Raw genomic sequence first — 8,499 nt, 5'->3', positions numbered from 1 at the left:
GAGTTCAGTTTCCAGCCCCCATCATTTTGAGTAGCTCATAGCCATGTACCTGTTTCCAGTTTCACGATTTTCCATGCCCTCTTCTGGCCTCTCCAGGTACCCACACTCATATGACAAACTTAGTATTCCCTCTCTTCCTCTCTCCCTCCTTCCACCTCTCTTCACAAACACACACACACACACACACACACACACACACACACACACAATGTATGCATAAATGCACACAAGCAAGATGCCAAGAAATAGAAATAAAATAACAGCAGGACTAAGGGCAATGTAGAAAACAGTCACAGAGTGAGTAGGAGGAATGCAATGTGATAAGCAGGTGAACCAGATAAAAGCACAGGTCAAAAAGAAGACATAAAGGATAGTAATAATAAAAGAAACAAGGCAGGAGATGTGGAGCGAGTGAATGAATTTTCAAGAAACGAGTTACATACAGCTGCTGAAGCATGTGGTCGTAGAATGACCAGATACCCAGATCAGGGGCTGTTGGCCCAGTGGCTTTGTCTGCCCAGTGGAGAAGCCTGTCTATACTTTGCACCCTGCCAGAGTGGGTTTCACTCAAGCTGGTTCCAGCTGGTCTGAGGCAGGGTGGTGTGCTCATGGGGAAGGAGATGTGTACTTTCCCTTTTCTAAATGTTTAGAGGAAGCTTCCTTCAGACACATTCTTACACAGACTCCTGTAGCAGGCAGAAAGAACAACCCCTCCCCCTGTCCCCCAGCTCTGCCCAGTTCAGGGAGGGGTGGCCCTCGGACTTCAGCTGTTTGCCTAGAATCCCAGGCACAGCTGTTGAGCCCACAGAGTGTAATTCACCCAGGAGGCCTCCTCTCTGTGGCCTAAGTAGGAGATGACCTCATTAGCTCAGGAACAGCTGCCACTGTCAGGACCACTCATGAGGGAGACTGCCTTCTTTCCTTTGAGTCAGAGAAGTCTATTACAGCCCCCACACTCCTTGGCACCCAGAAAGCCACATGGAGGAAACTGTCAGCAGAGGACATCTGGGCTGTAAGGCTGTCATGCACATGTGTTTGTCTACACTCTTTTCCCAGCCTCTTGCTCCTATGTGGGTCTGTACTGAATCATCAATCCCCAGGAGGGCAATGGCCATTGACCAGTTGATTTTGGTTAACTAGGCAATGACATTGTCACAACACCCATCACTCTGTTCTCTCTTCAGTGCAGGGAAAGGCTGAATCACAGAGTCACCCTTAATGGACTTTGATTTCCTTCCGCAGCCCTTTTCTGACTCCCTGCCATGACCAGGCCCTTGGTGTCTGCTTCTCTGGAGTCCTCACAAGGAAGGGCAGCAACAGCTACACTGCCTCATGACTACAGATCGGCCAGCGACGGTTGGATTCCATAGACATACTGTTGTCTGCACCAGGCAGAAGGCTAAGTTGGTCCTCAGCAGATGCCCTTGAAGATAGGTGGGACCTATAATGTGCTTCTTAAAAATTGAAGCCGTCCAACTGATGGGATGTTATTACCGTCAGTGGGCTGTGGTCTGAAGGCATTGTGAAGTGTGCTGCTGCAGAGTATGCTCTCTGTTTAGTCGACTTTCTGTTAATGAGACACTATCCTGGGTAGGTTTGATCTAATTAGATGATCCCTCTGAAAGTAAAGGGAGAGGTCAAAGGTGAAAGAAGCCAGTGAGTCTAGCACCTCCTGGCCTTGAAGATAGAAGCTATCACAAATTCTAGAGTGATGAAGAAATGAATTTTGGGCAACTACATGAGCATGGAAACCACAGCCCAGACTTCATGCCTGCCCAAACCTTAATTATAGTCAGCAGCTGAGGACACCCAGCCCAGGGGTTGTACCCAGACTCCTGACTCATAGACTGTGGGATGACACACACTAGTGTCTGTCACTAAGTAACAGGAAAAGCCAACAACAGAAAGAGCTATGCATCAACAGCAATGGAGATGACATCCTCTGAAGAAGGAAGGAAGCCATCGTCACAGTCTATAAATAGTAACAGTAGAGGAGATGGGGCCACTGCTTTGACATTATAGTTGGGGCCTCCTATATGTGATCTCTAGCTCTTACAACTACTTAAGCAGGACAGATCGTTTAAAGGGGATACAAACAGCCTTGATAACGTTCAGTGGTATTTATACTTTGTCAAATGCTGGAGGTGTGGTAGCATTGGGCAACAGAGATGCTTCCAAAGTCATTGCTTTTGTGAGAACTTTCCTTGGCAACAGCAAATGTGAGATGGACAACGTCCTAACTATGTTTATATAAAGCAGTTAATAACTATAAAACTTTCAGAATACCCCTGGCCACCTGGTCAGAAAAACATCATCAGTTACATACATGAGGTATCATACTTCTGAGTCAATGTTCTTGGTAGTGGCCATGGACAACAGCACATTATTGTATTAATTTACTTCCCTGGCAAACACAAATACAAAATCCTTACAAAGTGTGTACACTGTTCCTGCCATTGTGGTGGATGCTATTAACACAAGTGAAGGACCAAAGAAACAAAGACCTTAGCTTGGCAGAGCTTTCTCTCATGGTAGATGTGATGGCTACTCTCAGTGATCATCCTGGTGAGATCTGGAATCACCTGGAAGCCTGGCCTCCAGGCATGCCCTTGGGAGAATTATCTTGATTAGGGCGACTTAGATGGTAAGACTTGCCCACTATAGGTGGCACCATTCCCTAGGCTAGGATTCTGGACTGTTATAAGGAGAAAATGATCTGAGTGCTAACATTCATCACTGCTGGTCCAGTGTGAGCCTGCTGCCTCAAGTTCCTGCTGCCCTGATTTGTCTCCATCATGGAATATTACCTCGAATTGTAAGTCAAAAATAAACCCTTTCTTCCTGAAGGTGCTTATGTCAATGTATTAAGTATGTTACCATAACAGCCAAAAGAGTAACTAAGACACGTGTTTATAGACAGTAAAGAAAATGCATGATAGGATACCAGCATTTGTTAGTCTGCTTCCTGATCTCCTGCTGTAGATAGAGAATATGGGATCAGTGAGAACCTAGTGAGAGAGTTTGCAGTGATCCCACACAAGCAAGAAAGGATGGTGTGCTAGGTGCGTTATGTGACGATACATGAGAAACACTTATGAATGAATGAGGTAACAGCTGACTGTTGTAGCAGAAAGGAGACCCAGGTACCAGAAGGTGGACAGAGAACCAGAGACGAATAATAACAGTATACACTCCCAGAGGCCTCAGGGCAGTGCCAGCTTCCTTCCTTTGTCCCCCAAAGTGGTCTCATCCTGCACAGGTCGAGGCCACAGGCAGAGCTGGACTAATGTTAGCACACAGATGTTTGCTTGGGAGAAACTGTTTAAAGGCTTACATTCCAGTTTGAATAGAAGTGACTTCCCCAGTAGCGGAAATCACAGTTCAGGTTTCACTTCTGATCTGGAAACAGCCTGTACCTTCGGGGAAGGAAAATTTCATAATGAGTATTTTGTCAAAATGTAAAGTCACATGCTAGCATAACCAAGTCCAGGTTGGAAGTCATGTTTTGTGTGTCTAGAAGATAAAGAAGAAAGCTCACTCCAGGTCAGCTTTCAGGATGTAGGTACTTCCTTTCTTGGGTGCTTTTAGGCTGTGTGTGTGTGTGTGTGTGTGTGTGTGTGTGTGTGTGTGTGTGTGTGTGTACTTTCCTGTGTCTGTGGAGGCCAGTGATTAATGTCACATGTCTTCCTTTATTACCTTTCACTCTGTGTGTGTATCTATCTGTGTTTTGTATGAATGTGTGCATGTGTACATGAGTGGCTGTGCTTGTCCCTGCAGGCATGTGTGTGGAGGCCAGAATTTGATATCCCAGTGCAACAGGGTCTCTCTCTGAACCTGGATCAGCAATTCAATCAGATTGGTCAGCTAGCCACAGAGCTGCTTATCTCTGTCTTGCCTTCTAGAACTGAGCTACAGTGGTGTGTTCTACATGCGTGTGAGCTATATGAGTGCTGAACCTCAGAATTTAAGTCCTATGTAAGCGCTTTACCCACAGATACACTGTTGACAGATGCACCTTATTATAACCAAACCACGGATCCTTCTTTGGAAGCACCCCATATTCAGTGAGGGATCTCAGAGCTCAAGCAGCTCCACCCACCTGTGAACCCAAGTTCTCACCTGGTCCTTTCTCATATCAAGGGCGTTTGATTCACTGATAATGGATTTGATCATTAGAGCTTGTTTCCTCCCCGTGTAACCTCAACCTGCTTCTCTATCGTTTCTATTCATTCTTTTCTCTGGACAGTAACTTGGACCTTAAAAATGAAAGACTAGAAAAACAAAATATTCTGATGGACCTCGCATCTGATCTAACTTTTATTTGCAAACCAGGGAACCTTTTGAGTCTGTGCAGGGGGAGAATGATCAGAGTTGGTATTAAATACATAGGTTTTGAAATTGCCTTAGAAGTTTCATCAAGTTAAATCAAACCTGTGGTGTGAAGTGACAGCAAGAGGGTTTAGAGATGTCTGGGCGAGCTGGGATGAGATTTCCTTCTTCTCTCCCAAGGTGGTTGTCAGCTAACAACATTTCTGAGGTGAACTTAGCCAGTTTATGTTCAGGTCTCCTGAGCCAAAAATTGATATAAGAAGCCCTTCCCCTTTTGTTAAATGAAAAATAAGTAGCCGTCCCATTTAGAAGGTCTACCTCCTTCCCCAGCCTTCCTGCCATGTCAGGAGACCCTGGGAAAGCATTTACTCCACTGGATCAGTTAGACCTAGCTGAGAGAATTGCAGATTCCACAGTAATTGATGGAGATAGAGCTTTCTGGGTGTGGGTACAGAAAAATCGTCCATCCTAGGATACAAGGCAGGAGGGAGGGAAGGAACACAAAAGGGGGAGGGTAGGGAGGAGGAAGAGGAGACAGAGTAAGGAAGAGACTGGACCTCAGTAAATCCATTTCAATAGACTACGGGCAAACTAATGTTACAAATACTATGTATATGTTTATTAGCTACCATGGAGGTCGGGGTGGGTTTGCAGTCCTATGTTGAGACTTGTATTGGATTAGTTATAGGACAATAGTTTTACAAAACAAATTTTGTTTAGTTGTTCGCAAACACACACAGACACACACACACAGACACACACACAGACACACACACAGACACACACACACACACACACAAGCTTGTAAGACTGCAGGCAAGTGTGCATGCACAGGTGTTTGTATGCATGTGGCAGCAGGAGTACAACCTTGCTTGTGCTTCCCCTGGAGCTATCGAGCTATTGACATTGTTTACTGAGACAGGATTTCTTCATTGGCTGGGAGCTTGCCAATTCGTCTAGGCTGGCTGGCCATGAGGTCCTTATCTCCCTATGCTGGGGCTACACGCCGGTGTCATCGCACCTGGGCTTTTTTCTCATGGACTCAGGGATCAAACTCGGGTTCCCATACTTGTGTAGCACTTTACCAATGGTGCCATCTCTCCAACCGTAGCGTCCTCCTGTGAAGAAATTCTGGGTGTCGAGTGCATGGAGAACACTGTGGGTCTCCAAACCTGGCTAGGTGCAGAATGCAGGCTGTTTCCTTTAGTGAGGAGCGAGTGACTATGTCAACCTTCCTGTCCTGTGACCTTCATGTTAGGTAAGCCTTTTATTGCAATTTAAACAAAGATTCTCAGGACAAAACATTTTATCTTCAAGGATCTTTGGAGGAACCAGGAGGCAAAGTATTTTGCCCTCAATATAAATGAGCCTCTCTGGCGGTTTATTGGCAGATGGATCTAGGTGACAATAGATTTCTAAATTGAATATTCTGCCTTTGGAATGGCCTCTGATATGCATTAAGATCGTATTGTAATAACCACACCTCTCAATTTGTGCACATACACTATCCTGATTACATTATCCATCAATCTGCAGGACAATTGTCAGACGAGCCTGCTAGCTGAGCGGGGAGACTAAATGAATGTTTCTTGGCACAACCCTGACTAGTTAGGCAAGGAGAATCTTTTCCAGCATCCGGGAGGATGCATCTGACACTGCACCATTAGCACTTCTCTCTAAGTGCTGTACGTACTGAATTCCTTTACTCTTTCGGAGCTGCAGCTTCTAGACTTTTCCACCATATTGTTGGCATGTGTAAGGATTATTGGAAATATAGATTTCTGATGTGTACTGTCGTGTATTTCCAGGGGTCCTTCCCTCTTCTCCCCCCACTTGCTTTCTATCTCCTTCCTACCTTCTTGTCTTCTCTTCACTTTTACTTGACTTTTGCAGTACTGAGGATGGAACCCATGTCCTTGTGCTTGCCAAGTACGTGTTCAACGACTGTGCTGCACCCCAACCCCTTCTCTTTCTACCAAGGGCGGGACAAGTGCCAGTTGCTGTTAAGTAACACCAGTGCAGACTCTGCCCCCTCTGTGAACTTGCAGAGAAGTGTGACATCTGTCTGACCTCATCTTCCTCTGTCTGTACTGTCTGTAACTTAGCCACCTCTTCACGCCTTGGACCTCACAGGCACAAAACAATCTCACCTGTATCTAGGCATGGCTGGACTGTCTTATATATCCCTTTGTTATTGTGGAAATTAGCATTGTTCTTCTAGGAACCACACTGTGTGTGTGTGTGTGTGTGTGTGTGTGTGTGTGTGTGTGTGTGTGTGTGTGTGCATTCCTATGCTCATGTGTGCAGAGTCTATACAGATGTATATGGAGGCCAGATATTGAGGTTTGACGTCCTTCTCAGTTGCTTCCCACCTTATTTTAAGAACAAAGTCTGGACAGTATTTTCCTATTGGCGTGACTGTGTAGCTATGCCAGGAGCTCTGCCTCCCAGCAATGCATCTGGCTTTTTAACATGGGTGCTAGGGAACAAGACTCTGGTACTAAGCCATCTCCACAGCCCCACGCTGGTATTCTTATATGTATCAGCTGTGCTTTGAAAGTATGTGTGGACTAAATTTAGAGTATCTGGCTTACTACTGAGAGCATGGTCCTTCAGTTTGGTCCTTCAGTTCTTCATGGCCACAGTTCTTCAGGAAAGCAAACAAAACTATAGGGTCTTTCAGTGTCTGCAGTGGATTGGGTTAGGGACTCTCTCCAATGACCCCAAATCTGTCGCTAGCTGCTTATTCCTTCTAAAAATGGGTTAGTGTTTACACATAGCCTATGCGTGTTTTCTCTTGTGCTCGAATCATCTCAAGATTCCTACATAACCTAACACAATGTCAGTGCTATGGTGATAGTGATTACAGGATGCCATATAGCCAATGACGGCAAGACAAATAGACTGTGCCAGTTCAATAGATGCATCTTCTTCTGAATATTTTCATCTCGAGGTTGATTGACTCCATTGGAGGAAACAACAAATGTAGAAAGCCAGCTGTATATTCAAATCACAGCAAAACTCTTGATTACTCTTGAAATATTTTTTTATTTTATTCTCTTGCTAATTGGCTTTTAAATTATTTCCCTTTATCTCCATAATTGGGTTATTGGTCATACCTGTTTGTTTCATATATAAATGGTTGCAATAAGATGTACTTTTTCCATGTTTAATTTGCCCCAGTCTTCTTTGTACAGCATTGAAGCTCTTTATGGGTAATGGGAGAACCAAACAATAATATATCTTGCTTTCCCTTTATAGTTCTTTGAGCTATTATCATATATTTTATTTTAATCCAATTACAAGTTACATACTAATGGTTATTATCATTAGATTGCTAGTTATATATTAAACGGGCTTAAGGGTATAATTTATATTTTTATCTTTTAGGTTGACATAAATGGAATTATTTATAGGGTATGATATTGTAATTTATAGACTGGGCATGGTGGCATATGACTTTAATTCAAACACTTGGGAGCCAGAGGCAGGCAGATCTCTATGAATTTGAGGCCAGCCTGAGTTCCAGAACATCCAGGGCCATACAGTGAAATCCTGTCTTGAAACACATGCACACACACACACACACACACACACACACACACACACACACACACACATAACACACACATTATATCTATATCTATATCTATCTCTATCTCTATCTCTATCTCTATCTCTATATCTATATCTATATCTATATCTATATCTATAATCTATATATGGGGCTGGGTGTTCCCATTGTAGATTAAGACAGGTTGGAGCTGGGCATGGTGGCATGCACCTCTCATGGTAGCAGTTACAGAGGGGAGCAGGAGGATCAGGAGCTAATGATTTGTGGGTTTGTGGACCCCTCACACTTCACTGTGTGGAGAGTTTGAGTACAGCTTGTTCTGACATGGCGTAGTCTCAGAATCCTGGACAAACAAAACAAAGAATATAGAACAAGACAGGCCACCTGAAGGGGAGGAGAGTTGCTTCCTCTAGTCTGTGTTATGTTTGGGAGGAGAGGTAGGAGTAGTGAACAAATTGAAGTGAGCAGTACATGGCAATAAAGTTGATCTGAGTAATAGGTCAAGACTTGGCGAGAGAGCTTGGAGTCTGGGAGGACTCTCAATGGGCTCTACCATTGAGAGAGGTGGTTTACCACCACTTCAGAGGGTTTTGTTG

The sequence above is a fragment of the Rattus norvegicus genome, chromosome 18 (assembly GCF_036323735.1).
Source record: "Rattus norvegicus strain BN/NHsdMcwi chromosome 18, GRCr8, whole genome shotgun sequence".
Taxonomy (NCBI): domain Eukaryota; kingdom Metazoa; phylum Chordata; class Mammalia; order Rodentia; family Muridae; genus Rattus; species Rattus norvegicus.
Note: the sequence above shows the minus strand (reverse complement) of the source record.